Source organism: Miscanthus floridulus, chromosome 18, assembly GCF_019320115.1.
Source record: "Miscanthus floridulus cultivar M001 chromosome 18, ASM1932011v1, whole genome shotgun sequence".
NCBI lineage: Eukaryota > Viridiplantae > Streptophyta > Magnoliopsida > Poales > Poaceae > Miscanthus > Miscanthus floridulus.
Genome location: NC_089597.1, coordinates 56326071 through 56347633, shown reverse-complemented (window position 1 = coordinate 56347633; position 21563 = coordinate 56326071). Strand labels below are relative to the sequence as shown.

Genomic DNA, 21563 nt, shown 5'->3' with positions numbered 1-21563 from the left:
CTCCTGGCCGCCGGTGTCACCTGCTCAGTTTGCTGTCGCCGCTGAGCTTGCAGCGCCGCTGTGCCCCCTTGCCTCTGCGCTCCACCGCTCCCCGCTGATAGTGGCACAGCCTTGCGCAGCTCACGCTGTGCCTCTGGACCTCCTTGACCGGCGCCATTGGCCGCTGTTGCTCCCCGCCATCGGAGCAGCTGCCGTCGCCTCGTGGCTACTGTGGTCACACCACCACAGGCTGCATTGGGCCAAGCTAGGCAACCCAGCATGTGTGTACGGCCCCCCTGGTCCTCCCCGCCACTCCACCGCCGCCGTAGACGACCACAGCCGCTGGAGCCGCAAGCCCGACCGCTCCCCTGCGCTGCCGTCTAGAGGTAGAAGATGATGGACCTCGCGCGGCTATAAGGAAAAAGGCAGGGGGTTATGTGAAGAACTAGTGACTGATGTGAATAGTACTCATAAGGACCTCTTCGCTGATGTTTGATTTATATTTTCCGCAGGGTCCTCGATGCAAGATTTAAATTTCCTTTCCCTGATTTTTGCAGATTTGAATGCTCCACTTTGAAAATTCATAGTAATTCATACAAAAATCGTAAAATAGAAAATGAGGACTTTTTGGAGTCCTTGTGAATTTGTCTATGCAGTAGATCTATAATGTGGCATGTTTTAGTTTAAATATTTTGCTGTAAAAATAGATCTATGCAGCTAGGTTCCTATTACTTGCCATGTCTTGTGTTTTTCATAACTGCAGTTTTTAGGCTCAAATAAATGTGAAATTTTTGTGGAGTGCTACTAAGGTGATTGTTGTTGTCTGGTAAAAATTTCACGAGTTTAGGATTTATAGTTTAAGAGTTATAAAAATAACAAATGCCCTGTATTGCTTTGCTTCTACCCTGAACAGTTCTGCATGTTTGAATTAATTGGCCTAGTTAAGTTATGAATCATGACTTGGTGAAAATACATAAGTTGTGGTACTTTTCTTAATATTTCCAAAAAGGTAAATATCATGATTTTTGGCTAAGTAGATCTTGAGTTATACTTGCTTAAATCTCTGTGGCTGTTTCTGCCCAAAACCAGAGATGGTTTCCTTGTTCTTATTGTGGGGCCTTTTTAGTAGTAGAATTATCTTTAGGTGTTTACAAAAAAGTTGTTTATAATTTTCTAAGCTTTCTAAAAAGTATAGAACCACATTTATTGGACATGTATAACTCCATTTATAGCTGTTTAAATTGGCATGTCAGTTTCTGTCTATGTTTTGGACAGAGGTGCAATTATTGGATCAATTGACCCTTCTAACTGTAGAATAATCTTAATATGAGAATAAGAAAGTTGTAGGTAACTTCCTAGTCTTTTCAAAAATTTATGGTTCATATTTGTTGGAGGTCTAGAACTCCAGTTATGCTTCTCTGAAGTTCCTATCAGTTTTCTGTACCACTGCTGTTGGACTGGATTTGCAGTTTTGGCTTGTGCAATCATTTTCATGGTGTAAATGATGTTTTCTATGGTTGTAGTGAATACAAAAGTTGTAGCAAATTTCATAATCTTGCTTTTGTTCAAATTGTAAGACCATAGGCCTGATAGTTTAGGAGTTACATGACTTTTAAGTCTTCTGTCAAGTTTTGATTGTATTCGGAGCAGATCTGAAAGATGCTTGTGTTTGATTTAGTTAGGATTTGAATCACACCTAGATGATAATAAGGAAGTTATATCTAAATCATGTATCTATCTACTGTTAAAATTTGGTGTCATTTGGCCTAGTAGTTTGTGAGTTATGCCTGTTTAAAGTTGGGTGTCAGAAATGGCTGCTCTCTATCAATTGTGGACCAATTTCTATAAATGAGTATATTTGACTTAGTTAACTTGAGAATCATGATAAGATGATTAAAGATAAATTGTAGAAAATTCCATAAGCTTTCCAGATTGTCTTGTTGCATGTCTTTTGGATTAGTACAACTCCTGTTATGAGTAAAATTAGCTGCTACTGTTGCAGCCTTGACTCTGTGATTGTTGTGAATAACTTGTTTGCTTGATATGAGTTGATGTGAGTAGCTTGCTCTCTATAGTTAGTTGTGTGTGGTTAGTTAAATAGCTATTGGTGTCTATGTCCTGCATAATCTTGTGTTTGTCTTAAATGTTTATGTGATGCATCTTGTGTTACAATTCATCACATTCATACACATGCATCTTGCATCTCATTTAGGTACGCTAGATGAACCACGTGAAAGATGTGATGTGGTGCCGAACTTGAAGATTTGGTTTGGTGGATCTATCCCGAAGATGGAAGGACTAAGCAAGTGCTAGGACCGGAGATGTCACCAAGACGGTGCAAGCTAACTGAACTGACTTGTGTGGGATCCCAGGCAAGCCCCGGAGCATTCTAAGTCTCCTACTTTATAAAAGCAATTCTTTCTATATATGAGTTATATACTGTTGCATTAAGTTGTAGGAGTTGATTGAAACCATTGATGCATTTATTACTATCCTTGCCTACCTTATTACCCTATTAGGTCGGGATCGAATAACTGCTTAGCCTTGCTTAGACCGGTAGCGATCGGTGATATCCGATCACCTACATTATAGGTGGTTACTAGAAGAGTTTAGCTATGGAAAGAATGATATCCTGGAATTAACCATGTGTGATGGATAATTGGAGACCGGACGGAAAAAGTTGGAGGCAACCAGACAGGGTTCTGGGGTGCTGTTAGTTTCCATCTGTGTCGATTAAGGACCGACCGTTGCTCGTCCCTCTTGTCATGTTGAACGTATGCCTTACATTTAGCTGGCCGAATAAAGTACATTTCGACCACGAAGTTGGGAGATTATTCGGGCCAAGTAGATTGCCCGCAACGCACTATACCGAAGCAGGTGTGGTAGGACACAGGGGCGCGATGATAAGACCGGAAGGCAGTTGGTCGGCCCCTGGGTACATGTGGTTCCTGACAAACTCAAGATTTTTCCTGGATAGTCGACTCGGTGACCGATACCTCACTTTAGCAGGTGAGTGAGGTTTGTGTAAGAAATAAATCACCAGCTGGTTAGGAATCGATTCGAATCGCTATCGCTCCTAGATAGTGAGCACTTGACTCGAGTTACGGCATCGTAGTAATTATTATGGAACAATGATGGTTATCTGGATGGTAATGGATATGCTAAATCTAAATTGGTAACTGGATGTTATTGGTTAATCAAGTGATTGCTATAGTATAGGTGCTTACCTAGATGGATAGGTCATAATAAAGATGATGCAAAGTACTTAAAATGGTTTCTTCATGATAGCTTATGCTTTTCGCAAACGAGTCAGCTAGCCCACTAAAGAAAGCCTTGCATAATCCTTGGTGTCGCTTTGTTTTGGTTTAAGACGGGTAAGTCTGGCTGAGTACATTCGAGTACTCAGGGTTTATCCCACCATGTTGCAGGTGAAGTTTTTGGCCTATTGAAGATGGTGGCTAACCGTCGGTGGGGCTCGGTGATTCTATACTTACTTCTCATCTATATGCTTTTGTCGGTTGATGTCACTTATGCTAGCAATATATTTGGAACTTATATTAATGTAATCATTTGAAAGCTATGTTGTTTTCACTAAGTGGTTTTGAAACCCAAACTGGTACTTTTATTTGTGAACCATTTGTAATATTATTTTCACTGCAACCCTGTGTATGTGAGGTGTATTTGCTTAATCACGCGATCTTGGTTGTGATGTTGATTTACCGAGGTCTTTTGGGACACTCGGCGGACTACCGGGTTTATATAAGTGAAAATATGTGTGTGTCAATGTGTTAGCGGGGACAGCCGCACTTGATCTTGTATAAATTGGGCGGTTCTGTCACACGCTCCTAGACCTAAATAGGATTCAGGGTACATTTACTGGACAAGGAAGAGATAGATATGCAACCAGTGTTTGCATGCAACTCCTATAACTTAGTGCATCACTAGGAAACTTAGAATGCTCTGGGGCTTGCCTTTTAGAAAAGAGGAAGGTTGGTGATCTAAGCACTCAAGCAGTTATTCTTCATTGACTCCTCCTTCTGGGGCATGCACCTCCTGCTCCTAAACTTGCTGCTGCTCCTTCGGATGTCCTTGTTCGAATTCCAGAAGAATGACTCCCTTCAGAACACCTATTGCATGCATATGCACAGCATGAGAGTCATGAATGCAAAAGAGATGGAAGGTGATGATGAAATATACAGCCATGTATAGATGGACACATGAATGACATGATGATACAAGATTAATATTTATTTTACTGAGTAGGTGCATATCTCTTCTTGAAAACAAGAACTACACAATCACCAAGCTCTAACAACCTAAGGTAAAGTTGTTCATCTTCAGTAAGAGGTTTAGCACCTGCAACTAACAACTTATCTTAATCAGCCTAAGCATCTAAATCATCACATCAACTCATATAAAGCAATCAAGTCATTCACTACATTCAACAGATTCAGGGCTGCAGGCAACAGTTGCTAGTTTTATTCATAACTGGAGTTATGTCGACCCAAAACACATGCAACTAAACAATCTGGAAAGCTTATGAAGTTAGCTACATTTCATCTTTAATCATCTCCACATGATTCCCATGTTAATAGGGTCAAACAGTCACATTTCTCAAATCTGGTCCAAAAATTCCAGAGAATAACTAGTTCTAAAGACAAACTTTGAACAGTCATAACTCACAAACCATTTGACCAAATGCCATGAAAATTTAACACAAGCTATATAAGTGAGTTATCTACAACTTTGTTATAGACAAGATTCCTAGCAAACATCACCTTCACCATGTAATTTGCTTAATTCAAGAATCTATCCAGAAAAGTCACTATAAGTGAATTTTAGGGAAAATAATATTTCACTACATACAAGAATGGTACTTTGAGCACCACCAATGTTACCAACAGTTAACATACATCAAATCAGTACTAGAAAACATAGTGGCTATTCCTAAATAAATTCTTTTCATGCCTTTATTAATTTATTTAGATAATTAGGTAAAATAATAAACATATACCAAAATTGCACAATTTATTATACAAAAATTACAACAGCTTCTACATGCCCCCAGTAGTCTACTGTATAAATTTCATAGCATTTGAACAAGAAGAACATCCTACGCAAAAATGACAATCTAGCAGGGTTAATAATAACATAAATAGGAAATCTCAGTGAAAAGCATCAAGCAACAGATTTCTTAATTTTCTTAGCTTTATCATAACACAAGAACACTGTGTAAAAAGTTTGACAATTATATCTTACATACTTTGACCACAATAAATTCCCTAAGAAGATAGCATTTAATCAAAATAAATCACTAACTCAACATACAACACTCAAACATCATGAGTTTTCTATAGCAGCACTCATAACTCCTGAATAGCCTCCCATAAAATTTTTAGATCAAAAGGAGCACTACAGCTTGGGTTTTGAATTTCCCTTTGAAAAACCCTAAATAAAAGAGATAAATAAAAACAATGAAACTTACCACTTGACACTATCATATTATTACACTATCAGGTAGATCTACTCACAAGGATTCCAAAATGTCCTTATTTACATTTTTCTGTTTTTTTCTATGAATTCATATGATTTTTTCCAAAGTTCAAACAACATTTTTGAAAAGAATTACAATTAAAACCTAAACCTAAGCCACTGACACGAGGGACCCAGAGGTCAACGGGCCCCACGCGATAGACACACAGAGGTAGGGGAGAGGTTTGACCGACGTTTGCTCGCCACCGGTGAGGTCATCGACGGTAGAGTCTTCACCGTTGGAAACCCCTTGCCGAGTTGCGTCGATTGGTGGAGGTGGTTGGGTCAGTGGAGCACCGGGGCAGGCTCGACGGCGGCAATGGTGGCATGGTGGTGCTGCGCCAGCCATTCCTAGCCATGGCTGGCTAGGCGAGGGTGGCCACGGCCTCACGGTGCTTAGGCAGAACTACCAAGGGTGATCTAGGGTTAGTGAGGGCGCTAGGGAAGCATGGCCACGTGCATGTCCACGCGGCGGCGGAAACACACCGGCGGGGCTCGCACTCTGGCGAGGTCAGAGGGGTAGAGGTCCAACAAGTTAGGGTTAGAGCATCTACGAAATGCAGGGAAGATGAGGCGAATGAGAGGAAGAACAGAGACATGACGTTTAGTTCTGGCCACGGTGAGCTCGGAGTTTGGTGGAGCTCCGGTCATGGTGGCGGTGACGGACATGGCCAATAAGCCCTCACCTTGGCTCGAACGGGGCTGCAAATAGGTCGAGGGCATAGAACAGAGCAGGGCAAGTCTATGTGCACGAGCAATTATGAATGGTAGGATGACAGAGGAGCTATGTAGTGGTGGAGCTCTCGGCGGCAATGGCTTGGATGAGGCGAGGAGGAGTAGATGAGGCCAGTAGGTGAAGCAGCTAGCGTGGGGCGTCGATGTGGCCGCGATGGCCTGACCAGTGGGGACGACGCCAGTGTACAGTCACCACCGTGCTCCCGTGGCCTGACGGCGGTCGGCCACATCAAGCCAAGATGAATCAGTTCAAACCGATTCAGAGCTCAATGACGTCGACTGAACAGTCATTTTCCTCTCCTAATAACTCCTAATTTGTGCAGTGATTCATTCAACCAATTGCACTACGTGATAGAGCTAAGTGAGTACTCCAACATTGCCAATACCAACTTAGTCTAGATCACCACGGTTTTCAAAATATAAGGCCCAAAGTCTCCTTCACGAAATCAGAAAATCAGTGCAAGACTTAGAAATTTTTTCCAAGTTTTCAAACAGCACTGCATTGATTTTGTGAGCCAACTCCAAGCATGTTAGGAGCTGAATTAACCTATGACCCAAAAATAAAAGTTGTTACGCTAATTGAGTTCTACAACTTTGTTTTGGGGTGCACATCCATGCAAAGTTTCTAAAGTGACGTTCAACTCCAGCCAAACATGCAACTTGAAATTGATGGTTTACACTATAGCTATGACTTAGAGACCAAACTAGCCTTAGTTATGAATACCAAAGTTGTTCCATGTGATATTCTAAACATGTTTAAGGTGTTTTAGTGATCAACATCGACCACTTGTACTTAATCACACATGATCATAAGCATGCACATATTTGAAACATAGAATAACAAGGCATGTTTCACATGCTTCAAGACTTCAATTGTATGTTGCACATGTAAATGCTCATATATGAATGCATGATGCTTATGCTCATGAAAATGCAAGTGCAATTATGCAAGCCTAACACCTAGGGTGTTACACTGATGGCTTATGTGTCACGTCTACCTATGGGACCTTTCTCCATCTCCATCCGACTTGTGGGACCTAATGGCTTGCGTGTCACTTGTACCATGTGTGCTGTCGGGGTTTATTTTCTCAAAAAAAGGTTTGATAGTTGGAAGTCGAACTTGGGATCTAGATCCAGGAATGGAACATCTTTAGCATTGCGCTATACACTTGGCTATGCTGATATCTCTTTGTAGATGCTATAGTATCATATTGGCTATGTGGATGTCCTACATGTTTGACCTAAATTGGATATCCCCTACAAGTGGAAACAAATTTGTGCCCATTGGACTTGCGGCTACGGCAGAGGCATAGGATCCCTGATTTGCTATGGTGGCTCAGGCATCCTTTTGGTGGCATGGCAGTGCTCTCCCGATGGAGCATGGCGGCATTGGAGTCTGTGTGATCAGGTGTGTGCCACGGTAGAGGCGCCTTGTAGCCGAGCCATGCCAGTTCATAGAACAAAGGTATGAGTACCTTCTTCTGTGATTATAGGACTGCATTTTCTATACATGATAAAGTAAAGTACATATAAAGAAAGGCTATTCTATATGAATTTCAATTAAAATCAATGCTTTTGTCACACTAAAATAGAAAACCAGACTATCCCATAGTATGATATGAACAAATGCATAGATTAGTGCTCTTGAACACTGTATGCTTTATTCGAATGCCAGTTTTGCCATTGTGCACCCAATGGTCTAAACTCTAACAGACTTTGCGTACTTTTGCTACAACAGATGGATAGATCCTAGATTCCTAATGGGAGACCATTCTCACCGATGCTCACCAAAAGAGTTGAAGAGTTCATCGAATGGGTTCAACAAAAATTCCCGAAGCAAAAGATCCCTTGCCCGTGTACACAATCTCTTAACCAGGTGTATACAACTTGGAAGGAGGTGAAGGACCACTTACTTATGAACACAATGTCACCCACATACACCACATGGATTCATCATGGGGAAGAGGGAGGAGGTACTGACATTATAGAGCCATCAGATGTGCATGGATCTCATCATGATGGTTGAATTTAAGAGGAGGAAGAGAAGGAGGATGGCGACAATAACATATTACTAGATTTTGATGATTTAGTTAAAAATCTATTGACATCTGAAGAGTAGGCTGGAAGAGTCCCAAAGTTTAAAAGAGTGTTGGAGGATTTGAAGCAATCTGTTTCTTCTAGATCTACCTTCTGAAGATTCTCCTTCCTTGTTAGATTGCTCTATATCAAGTCCCACTATCGAGTTAGCAACAACTATTTTGATGCACTATTGGCGTTGTTGTCAGATGCATTCCCTAAGAGCAATGTACCAAAATCATGTGAGGAGGCATAGAAATATATTTGAGAATTGGGACATGGTTATGAAAGTATCCATGTTTTCAAGAACAACTGTGTGTTGTTTTGGGGTGATCGTGAGAAATTGGAAGTGTGCCCAAAATGCAAAGTGTCTAGATAGGAGGACGCAGATGGTAGTAGGCAGGTTCCTCATAAGGTTTTGAGGCATTTTCCACTAATACTGAGGTTGTAGAAGATCTTTGCTGCTCAAGGAACAACAATGGACGCTGAATGGCATGAGACTAAGCGAGAGAAGAATACCAGTGAAATAATCCATCTAGCAGACGAGGAGGCATGGCAGGACTTTGATAGAAAGCAAAAAACTTTGGTAGATGATCCAAGGAACTTGAGGCTTGCCATCGCCATAGATGGTTTCAATCCATTTGGCAACTTTAGCTCGACATATAGTATGTGGCCTGTTCTTGTAACGCCTCTAAACCTACCACCATGGGAATGTGTGAACCCATCAAATTGCTATATGTCTCTACTGATCCTGGGCCCAACCTCTCTAGGAAAGGATTTTGATGTATTCTTGGAGCCTCTTATAGATGAACTGCAAGAACTATGGAAGGGTGTCAACACTTTTCATGTACTACATCCTGATAATACGGAAGGCTTCACTCTGTGCGCTGCCATGCTTTGGTGCATACATGATTTTCTAGCATTGAACACCTTGTTAGGCTGAACTACAAAAGGTTATTATGCATATATTTATTGCGACAAAAATCCATTGTCAAGGAGGCTAAGACATAAGCTAGGCTACCTTGGACACCATTGTTACCTTCCTAGGAATTACCCTTGGAGAAAGAGCTTGGATTTTGATGGAGAAACTGTGGACCGAGATGCGCCGAAAAAGTTCACCTTACAGGAGGTCCTTGAGGAACTCAAGAAGGGTAAGCATGGTGGAAAAAAGAAATGAAAGCATGGAGAGGTAGTGATTTATAATCGAAAATATGCTTGGTGGGGACTGTCATGTTAGAAGGACCTATTGCTACCACACAATCTTGATGTCATGCACATTGAGAAGAACATATGTGAAAACATTCTCTGGACATTGCTAAAAGTGGAGGGCAAGACAAAGGACACAATGAATGCTAGGCTAGATTTGCATGATATGAACATAAGGCCACAATATCAGGGCGTGCAGCAAGGCACCTCGCTTAAATTCCTAGAAGCTCGCTATGTCATGAAGGAAAAACACAGAGCAGATTTTTGCAAGTTCCTTAAAGGTGTCAAGTTTCTAGATGGTTATGCAGCCAACCTAGCAAAATCCATAAGTGCAGATGGTACCAAGGTAGTTGGCAAGCTAAAAACGCATACTTGCCATGTCCTTCTCCAGAGGATCATACCTACAGGCTTAAGAGGTTTTGTTCCCAAAGATGTATATAAAGCTATTTTAGAACTTGGGAACTTCTTCAGGCAACTGTGCAGTAGAACTCTGAGGAAAGAAGTCGTGAAAAAGCTAAAATGGGACATCCCACTCATCTTATGCAAGCTTGAGAAGATTTATCCACCAGCCTTTTTCGATGTTATGGTGTACTTGGATGTCCATCTATTTGATGAGGCACTTCTTAGAGGGCCCGTACAGTATGGATGGATGTACCCAACAAAATGGTGACTAGGCATGTTGAAGAATTTCTTACGGAACAGGGCCAGGTCTGAAGGATCAATTGCGGAGGCTTACATAGAAAGTGAGATGTTAGCATTTTAGGAGAGGTTCATGGACGATGATGTTAAAACAAGATATAACCAGGATGACAATATGTCACATGATGGGCCAGCAGATGGTGACACCTCTATTTTCATGCATGGTGTCAATCCCATTAGCAAGATTAAGGCAGTGAACATCGATGATATAGCCAAAATCAATAAGCTAGCTTGGTATGTGCTTAATAACTATGATGAGGTTGGACCATATGTGGAGTAAGTATGATTTTTTTATATGCTGATTTGCTATTTCATATATTACATATGGAATGTTACCAATAATAATGTTTATATGTGCTACAGAATATATAGACAAATTTTAGAGGGACAAGGGGAAAATGATGATGTTGATAGTAGGCTAGCAGTATAGTTTCTTGCGTGGTTTAAGTCTCATGTACTTGATTAGCATATTTTAGTTCTGTTAGGCCAATCATTGGCAGAATTATATGACAACTTAGTGGTGATAGTGGTTTCATGTTTGTGTGCAGATCGAGAAGCTACGTAGAGAGAAACCAATAGAGGTTAGTGAAGGTTTGTATGCACTATCATGTGGTCCTAATACTAGAGTCTGGGTCTGTGTAGCTTGCAGTATTAATGGAGTTAGGTATAACACTGTTGACCACAAGAAATCCCTGTGTACACAGAACAGTGGAGTCATGACCACCATCACACATGAAGGCCAATAAGTGGAATTTTATGGTGTCCTTAGAGAAGTTATTCAGTTGATGTATAACTCCAGCATACAAAGCCATAGGACAGTGGTTCTTCTGCACTGTGACTGGTACAATCTAGCTAGCAATACAAAGTTTGTAGGCATTGACAATAACAGACATTTCAAATCTGTCAACATTAAATCATTCTGGTACAAGGATGACCCTTACATTCTCATGACACATGCAAGGAATATTTTTTATCTGTAGGACACCTCCTTGGACAAAGATTCGTGGGTCATGCAAAAGTTTGAACCTAGGGATATGTATGACATGAATGAAATAGAGCATCAAGTGCACCAACATGATCACTGTTCTGACAATGAGCATGAAGTCCTGTTGGGTGATGGTGATCAGGTTATGCTCGAAGCTAGTCATGATGGAGAAGGCACTGTCATTGAAGCCAATTTAGAAGACCTTCTAAGAGATAAGATGGAAGCAGTTGGCACACTTGAAGGCAGTGAGGATGAAGATGATACTAGAAACCAATATTGCAGTGATGACAATAACTACGGTGGCAGAGATCACATGTCTAGAGATGATGATGACTTGTAGGAGATTTCATGCATAATCTTTGGGAAAACATGTATTGTAAAACTACACTTTGCTTTGGATTTCTAGCTTTGTATTCTGAACATGTTCGGTATGCTCTGTTGTTATAAACTTGTGCTTCCACAGACGCATAGGCTTTGTCCGCCAGGGTTAGTACTACACTATGTGGACTGTCTGTTGTGTACATGACTATTCCATTCAACTACAACTAGTACTTGTTATTGGTTCATATATGCTACATAAGCCATTGACATAAATCATTCTTTTCACACAGCATGCTTCAACCACTACGGCGAGACCATTAATCAATTTGACCAGCATGCCAAGTACGTATACTGATATGTGTCTTGTTTACTAAACTGAGGCACAAAGCTACCCTTGCGTGGTTACCAATAGTGAACTGAATGCAGGAGGAAAGCATCTACTGTTATTTCACTCCAAAAATACAGTCACAACAGTCAAGAGGCAGACTGAAGAGTGAAGAGGAGTTGCTTTCATAAGCAATTTCTCTTGGTTGGTTTTGCAGATGCATGCAACAGCTGGCTAGAGATGGCTACAATTTTTATTATCCGATGAGAGATCAAATGGACAGCCATGGACTTTCTGGTGTGTGCAGTAAAAATGCAACAGCTATGCCTCCTCCGTTGTGCATTAGATCGAGGCACAAATCAAAGCCACTCATGACTACTACCACTACTGATACATTTTTGGTTCACCAAACCAAGGCACAAAGGTACCCTTGCATGGTTGGCAAGAGTGAGAAGTGTTCGGCCTGGTCAGATGGACGATGCTTGGACCATCAAGTGCGCACGAAGATAATGGTAAATGTTACTTTGTGAACCAAAATGTTTGCACAAATGCGCACATTACATGCATAATATGAGGATATCAGTACTACTTGATAGAAAGATAACATAACAACAAACTAGACTTCATATATATATATATGGAGTGCAGCTGCGATCTACCATCTACCATAAGAGGAGAGTAGTGCCATCCCACTACTCAAAGGCATCCAACTATTACCTAGACATAGTAGTTCTAACTACAGATGATTAACATGACTTCATACTAATTCTAATGGCATGAGGCCACATACTAGACCTCTCTAGCATGGTGAACCAACGCAGCAAGATGATCCCTTTAGTCCATCTAGTCCTAGTTCCTCGCTAGGGTGCGATGGTGGGCAATGTTCTTATCGTTGGTGTAGTAGCCGTCTCGGCGGCCGTGTGCCTTTGCCAGGACATGCGCCCTGTCGTCGGCCTCGTTCCAACCACGAGGCATACAGTTGGGGTAGATGAGGCACACTAGGCCACCAAACAAGCTAGTATGGATGAACAGATTCAGGCCCACGGGGATAGGCATTGGGTAGCCATGCAGACGATCATCATTGGAGTCCATCGTGATGTTTCCTAGAGAGCCATCGGACTCGACCATGGCCTCGATGAATGGCGAGGGGGACCATGATGGTGGAGGAGACCTGCTCCTACCGAGAGTAGATTCAGTGGTGGCGATTCGACCTAGCGACGGCAAGTGGGACCGCACCGAGGCCGGTGGTGGCGAGTGAACCACCGGTGCCGGTGGTGTCAGCATCATTGTTGAGGGCAATGAGGAGAGTAATGGTAGCCTAGGAGATGGCCTACAGTAGTGTGATGGGAATGTCGATCTCTCGCGACTAGATGTCGGTGCTACCTCAGCTGACAACAACCTAGGGTGCACCATCAACCCTGACTCCACTGAACCACTAGAGGAAGCAAGAACTAGAGCCGGTCCACCCTTCCTTGATGTGAACCTATAGCGATTCATGGGGACAACCTTCATGGCAACCGACAGGGAGGTGGTGGTGGGGACTTTGTGAGGCGAGGCGAGGGCTTTTGCTCAATGCAAGGTGAAATGAAATAATTGGAATTGGAGCGAGGCCAGGCTTTATGTATACACGGGGACAGTGGGGCTTTTAAGGTGAAATAAAGATTTATTTTTTCCAAACCGCTACACATCGCCTTGTGTGCTATCGCACTACCTCAGGAATCACAACCGTATTATATCGGGGAAGGCGTGTGTGACTAGAGATGTAGGAGTAATGGCATACCCAACCATCCTCTGCAAAAACAGAGCACATGTCATCCATTTACACCAATGAGATGGCATGATGATACCAAAGGTATGGCTGTCAAACTTTCTATCTAGGCGAGACTTGTTTAGATGAACTCCTCACGACATGGTTGTTGCAAGTTCAACAAATTTTATCAAATACATGCACACAGATCGCTACGACACTCAAAACTATGGAAGACACATTTTCTATCCGACGAGTTCAAATATATGATGGACGGACTTTCTTACATGCATTTAGGCCAGGCTACTGTATCACTACTCTATTCTGCATTTGGGACAGGCTTGCTCCTCTCAAAGAAACCTTTGCATGGTTGTCGAGAGCGAAGTGAATGCAGGAGGAAAGCTGTATAGGAGTGAATCAAAGAAAATTTAAGAGATTTTTTGACCACCATGACATGATTGACACTTGAAAGTTTGGTACGGTTGTGATTGGTCTTTTCACTCCTATCCAAGCAGTCACAATAGTCGACAGGCAGTGAAGAGGAGTTCCTTTCATAAGCAATTTCTCTTGGTTGGTTTTGCTAAGACATGCTAACAAGTTGAGTTAGGTTCACCATAGATCAAAGCCACTCATGACTATTGATACTACAAACAAATGCACACAGATCGCTACAACACTCAAAACTATGGGCGACACATTTTCTATCCAATGCGTTCAAATATATGGTGGAAGGACTTTCTTACATGCGTAGTAGAATTTCAACACCTATGGCTACTCTGTTCTGCATTTAGGCCAGGCTTACTCCTCTTAAAGAAATCTTGAGCGGTTGCCGAGAGCGAAGTGACGAGTTGGATTCAATATAGATCAAAGCCACTCATGACTACTACTACCTGTACTGGTACGTGTTTGGTTTACCAAACCAAGGCACAAAGCAACCCTTGTGCGGTTGGATTGAGATATGTCCTGCCCGTTTAGGTTTACAATGCTCGAACCATCACATGCGCATGATACTTTGTAAACCAAAATGTTTGCACAAATATGCACATTACATGCATAATATGAGGATATCTGTGCTACTAGATAGAAAGATAACGACAAACCAGACTTCATATATATGTGGATTACAACAACGATACGAGTTCAACCTACATAACCATGCCTTCATTTGCCATCCCACTACTCAAAGTCATCCAACTACTACCTAGACATACTATTTCTAACTACAGATGATTAACATGACTTCATAATAATTCTAATGGCACCTGGCAGCAAACTAGTCCTAACTACATATGTTGACATGACTTGATACTACTAATGAGGACTGCCTTCCCACACCTCTATGCAAGTCATGCAATAAGTGCACCAACATGTGCGAACAAAATCCAACGCCTGCAAGGTAAACTGGCCTTGGTTGAAGCCAGCAAACCTCTCCGCCATAGTGAACCAGCACGGTCGAATGATACCTTCAGGCCATCTAGCCGTGGTTCCTTGCCAGGGCGCGATGGCGAGCAACATTCTTATCATTGGTGTAGGTGCCGTCTAGGCGGCGTGTGCCCTTGCCAGCACATGCGCCCTGATGTCGGCCTCTATCTAACCATGGGCCTTATGGTTGGGGCAGACAGGGCACACCAAGCTGCCATATGGGCTGACATGCAAGAATAGATTTGGGCCCAAAAGAATAGGTGTTGCATAGCCATGTAGATGATCATCCTTCGAGTCCGTAGTAATGTAGCCTAGAGAGCCATCAGACTCAAACTCAGCCTCGGCCAAGATGTCAGCCACGACCTTAGTGTCAGCCAAGATGTTGACCTCATCATCGACCTTGTCATTGGCCTCGTCGTTGGCCTCGGTGGATGGCGATGGGGACCACGATGGTGTAGGTGACCCACCCACATGGGGAATAGATCCAGCGTTGGCGAGCAGACCCAGCGATGGCGAGTGGGACTGCACCAGGGCCAGTGGCGGTGAGCAAACCACCGGTGCCGGTGGCGTCAGCGTTGTCCATGATGGCAATGGGGAGAGCAGCAACCTAGGAGATGGCATGAGTCTCGGTGATGGGAACACCAATCTATGAGTATTGGACATCACCGGCACCTCCGCCGACACCAACCCGAGTTGCACCATCGGCCCTGCCTCCACTGAACCACTAGAGGAAGCGGGGACTACAGCCGGGCCACCGATGACCTTCATGGCAACTGGTGGGGTAGCAGACATAGGTGGCAAGGAGAGGGCTTTTGTGCAATGGAAGGTGTAATGATAAACAATATGAATTAGGGTGAGGCCAAGCTTTATGTATACACAGGGACATTAGGGCTTCTAAGTTAAGATACTCCATAAAGATTTATTTATACACAGGGACGCTAAGGCTTCTATGGCAAGATACTCCATGAAGATTTATCTTTCCTAGAGGTGGCTACCATTGTGTTCCCTCGGGAATCGCAACTGTATTACATCGGCGGCTGCAAAAATAGAGCATGACTCCTCCATTTACGCCAATGAGACAGCGTGAGTCTTGGCATGATGACATCAATTGTGCAGCCAACAGACTTTCTGGTGTGCATAGTAAAATTTCATAGTTTGTGATCGACTACACTCACTCATTATTTCATCCAATATTATTATTACTAGTAGTAGGGGCGTGGTCACGTGTACCATGTTCTGCTTGGCTTTTAATTTAATAATTCCCAAAAGAAAGTAATGTTTTTTCATAATGCATGACATGGGTCCGGGAGTACTTTTGCACAAATGCGTACAACACGTATACCATCTGACGCGTTCAAATATATGGCGGTAGGACTTTCTTGCGTGTGTAGTAGAATTTTCAACACCTATAGCTCATCTATTCTGCATTAGGCTAGGCTTGCTCCTCTCAAAGAAACCTTGCATGGTTGCCGAGAGCGAAATGAATGCATGATGAAAGCTGGACAGTTGTGAATTGACCACCATGACACGGTTGAGACTTGAAAGCCTGGTGCGGTGATGATAGGTCTTTTCACCCCTCGAGTGCTATCGCACTCCCTCGAGAACCACAACCAATCGTATCGCAGAAGGCATGTTCGATGGGAGATGCAGGAGTATTGACGTTCCCAAGCATACACTGATGAAAATATAGCATGTCTCCTCCATTTACGCCGATGAGACAGTGTCAGTCTTAGCGCTGGTTTTTACATGTTAGCTCCTCCACTGATGCGCCAATAGTGTGTGCACTCCTTGTGTTTGTGACAACAACAGAAACATAAAAAAAGAAAGCCCCCCACGAGAGGAGAACGAGAACCAAGACATACCAGTAAGGATTCCTCAAGACTATCAAGTTCCCTAGTTGGCACGGTGGAGCTACAAGAAGACATGGCAAGACCGAGCAAGATGACATGTCATGAAGATCCTTCTTCTAGGAATGTATGTAGAAATATTGGTAAGTGCCTGTTTTATGTGTGCTAAATCCAATCTGCTAGGGTTTGCCTTTGGGAATGAACTTGTCCCTCTATCTAGCTATGTTGATCGTTATGCATGTAGAAACTATCGTCTACAATGGCCTAGGATGTCGGAGGTCGCTGAAAACTCGAGCTTTGTCTGGACGATGAGCAGAGCCTGGCCTGATGGAAGGTGGTGGTGTTCCCCGACAGTGGCCACTTGTACCTCCACCAGGGATGGAAACACTTTGCCCGTGCCCTCGACCTCCAAGATTGGTTCTCTCTTGTGTTGTGGTATGACGGTCGGTGACAGATTAACATCAAGGTCTTTGACCATACCACCTGCCACAAGCAGTACCCACATGACTTCGAGGCCGGTGGTAGTTAGCTCTCCCTACACATCACAGAGCCAAGGAGTTTTGCAGTGATCCTTAAGAAGTACCACCTCAAAGCAAAGTATCTAGTGAGCACTCACGTGAGACACAGAATGTACCAATGTCGCAAGTTACCAGTGTCGTCTTTCTCATCAATCTTTTTTTGCGCAAGGCGAAGAACGTGCTAGTGGACTCCGAGGTAGCGCATGGCTACCAGTAGCAGCAAGCTATCAAGCTGTAGATGGCTGGGTAGTCCTAGTTTGTGGCCTTGGATAGGACCCTCATGCACAACAAATTTAAAGTGCGCATGTCATTCAAGTATGGGTGGGACGAGTTATGCGCATGCGACCACCTCAACGTCGATGACACCTGCTTCTTCAGCGTGATCTGTGAGGCCACCTGCAGTGATGACGAGGACGAGGAATGGGAGGAGGAGTAGGAGGACAATGAAGCTAAGCTCAAGGTGGAGGTACGCAAGACAAACGGTGGATGGTTGTGGTGAACTCGGCACAAGAGTTGACATAATCTATATTTTGTTGTTTCATCAAAACTATTATCTGGCCTATCGAGATTTCCTAGTATCAAATTGTCTTAGGCCCTGTTTGGATGGACTATGACTAGTTAGCCATGGCTAAAAAAAAGCAAACTAAAAATCAGCCAATTAGTTGTGTTATTAGTCCATACTTGTTTGTATCCTAAACTAATTGTTGGGTTCTATAGACTAGAACTAGTTGTTAGCCCCTGATAGTTTGGTTCTATGATCTAGTTGCATAACCCCTGATAGTTGCCAGCACTGTATTTTGTTGTTCATCGACTCATAGTGATTCGAAGCGTCTATATTTTGTAGGGTCGGACTGTCTTAGGGTCCCAAAAATCTCAACAGCTATACACCCACACGTCCTTCGATCAGAAAGGGTGAACTTTGACTATTGCAATGCCCATGGCGATGCGACGCTCCCGAGGAGACGTGGTTCAATCTCAATTCAACTGCATTGATGTAGCAGTTACTAATCATCCTCCATCCAGTGTTTGGAACTGCCACAACACATTCCCGTTCTTAAGTGAAAAAGTTAGTAGTGAATAACTTCTTTCACCTCCCACTTTGTTTTGACATCCATCCGAATGACTATCTCTGCTTCCCATGGCCTCCGATGAGCCCACCGGCAGCAACATCCAGCATACGGCACCAGCAGAGCACAACACTGGCATTGTCCCTGGCACCACGGTTGTCGATGCTGATGGCACCACGATTGCCAATGCTGGTTGTTGGTATTTATTAAGTGCAAAGAGAATATGAAGGATTCCGCAAGCACACAGAATACCATTGTATCATTTTATCGAGAATATTCTAGATATCATTATTTATATTTTACCACACAGAAACAATAGAGTAAAGATTATTGAATATCAAAGGAGTATCTATCAGTCAACATACCATCATAGCTAGAGGAAGGGGTAAAGGTAATGATAGGAATTAAGCATAATAACACTCAGGGGATAGATCACTAAGATATTGTAAACAAGTTAACTCAAGAGAACAACGGGTGAGGTAGATTCCTATGATATTCTTATTACATGGTCAAAGTATATATATACACCCAACTATAGCTAAGACTAACTATCAATACGGAAATTTCATCCTATGCCGAGGACACACGAGCAAGCCAGAAGGGTCCGCTCGATGGAGCTGGAGATCCGCCTAGCTTCAACGCAGGGGTGGTTGATCCTATGCACTCATCCCAAGACGTGCCAGTCAATTTGACCCTGCAATTGACAAGGAGAGAAAGTTTATCAGTAATTTAGGGCGGAACGTGCCAGTGTTGCCAGATAGTCCCGAATGTGTGTCTCTGAGAGCCAATATGAAAGGAGATCGACTAAATAGTCGATTCTAGCATATTCATAAGAATAAATCAATTAAAGCTCATAGGGTTGTGTAAGAAGAATCAGTTATTATTCAAGATGAATATCATTATTTAGACAAATATTAGTCAATGGTAATAAGATGTCAACAATAATTAGATTATGCTAAGCTAATGGCTGCAAGTAACCGAACCCCTTTTGTATAAATGATACAACTCATCATCATTCAACCATTTAATAAAGATAAATCTGTAACAGAACCGACCAAATCATAAGAACGTAAGTACAAAAACAATCACCGAAGCGATCAAATTCCTGTACTTAAGCTCCCATAATACCGGTAGTCCGGAAATCACGAAGGATTTCAACCAACTCTCGACATACAAACCAAGATCGTAATGATTCAACACAACACAACATCTGTTACAACATTTCACAAGTAGCATTCGGATTACATCCATCAGAGTTGAACTAGAATATTACAAACCAAGTTTGAGTGTGCGGAAGCAACAGAGTTTAGTACAAAACATCATAGTTTTCAAATACATTGCCAAGATCAGAGTCATGTCCCACAAAAGCATTATCAGGTACGAGAACTAGTAGAAACCGCGCCCAACGGTCTAGTCTTCATCCCTAGCTGGGAGAAGGCAGTACTTGCAGCAACCAAAGAAGAACTGGTCATCTACAACAGGTGGGAGATAAACCCTGAGTATGAGAAGGTACTCAACTAGACTTACCCGACAAAAACAGAAATAAAGACACCAAGGATCATGCAAGGCTTTTCAGGTGGGCTAGCTTGACACAGTTGCATAAAAGAGCTTATGATTTCAGTAACCAATTTAAACTTAGCATCAAGCTTATCATTATTTACCTGTCCACTAGATTAGCACCTGTACTAGAGCACTCACTTATTAGGAGCAAACAATATTAACCATAGCAGGTATAATAAGGCTGTCATCATCATATCATCATTTCCGAACCATTATGTTATTAAGTGTATCTACATTGGAGATAAGCCCGTCAAGTTCTCACTAACTGGGAGAGACGGCGATTCGAATCGAATTACAACTCAGCTGAGGGGGTATTCCTAACCCTCACCCTGGCATACTTTGCAAGAGTAGCCGTGGGTCACCTTTGGGACATCTCAGGAACCAAATTCGCGGGTTCGATCAGCGCCAGCACTCTCAGGGATTACCCTTCTGCCAGGACGATCAGGACTTTTAAATCACCTGCCCTTGGACTCACGCCTACGGCTCCCTTCCGAGGCGCACTTTATACTTATCGACTCCTGGCCTGAGGTGAGCTACTCGGCTTCGCGGTCGGTCTTCAGGCCGGCCAACTAAGAGAGAGGCATGCGTTCAACATGAACAGGAAAGGCTCCAAGAATCAGTCCTTAAGCGACACGGACAGAGTCACTGCAAATCGGCAAGCCTCCGTCCGGTCTTCATTTCAAATTAAGACTGGTTCTTTTTCACGATAGCAAATATAGCCAACGGTGCCGCATGTATCATCCTATATCTCGCAGGTGATAGGAAATCACCCGACTTCTACCGCGTTTAAGCAGGGCTAAGCACTACTCGAGCCTGAGCTACATAGGATTCAGGGTAACAATATCTGGACAAGGAATGGGTAACCAATGTAGCAAGTGTTTGCATCCAACACCTAAACTTAATGCAACAATATATGTAATAATAATACTGTAACTATAGTTCGGAAAATAGGAGGCTTAATATGCTCCGGGGCTTGCCTTTCACAAAGTTGCAAGGACGGTGGTCAGGGCACTCAACGGCGACCTCGTCTGGCACTTCTCCTGAAGGCTGCTCCTCCTGAATCTCCGGTGTCGGCTGCTGCTGCTCGCTCGGCTCCTTGAATTCCAGCAGGGTTACTCCTTCTGGTACACCTATTGCATGCCGATGCACAAGATAAGTATCATGGATGCATAAGGAATGACATGATGCTCATGATGAATGAATCACAATGGTTGTTTATGAAAACATCACTGGACACTCGTTTACCGAGTAATTAGCTCTATTCAAATCACTTTAAGCATGTATCCAACTTAACTTAAATAACAAGAGCAACTTACCTAGCTTGCATAACCTAAGATAAAGATGCTCATCTTCAGTTAAAGGCCTAACACCTACGAACAGTACCATGAACTTAGGATAGTAAAGACATACTTAAAATCACAGTTAAAGCTTCATATGCAACAAGTAGTAACTTAATTATTTAAGGATGGTGCAAAAGCCTAATTTGACCAAACCGAGTTTACCAACTTGTTTTTCATACCTAATAAACATCAGAAAGTATAGTG

General features: G+C 42.8%; 1 pseudogene; it reads left to right on the top strand.

Annotated features, from left to right (window-relative positions):
* Positions 1-11552, top strand: part of LOC136523881 (uncharacterized) — a 64470-nt pseudogene extending 52918 nt beyond the window's left edge.
* Positions 11553-21563: the final 10011 nt, after the last annotated feature.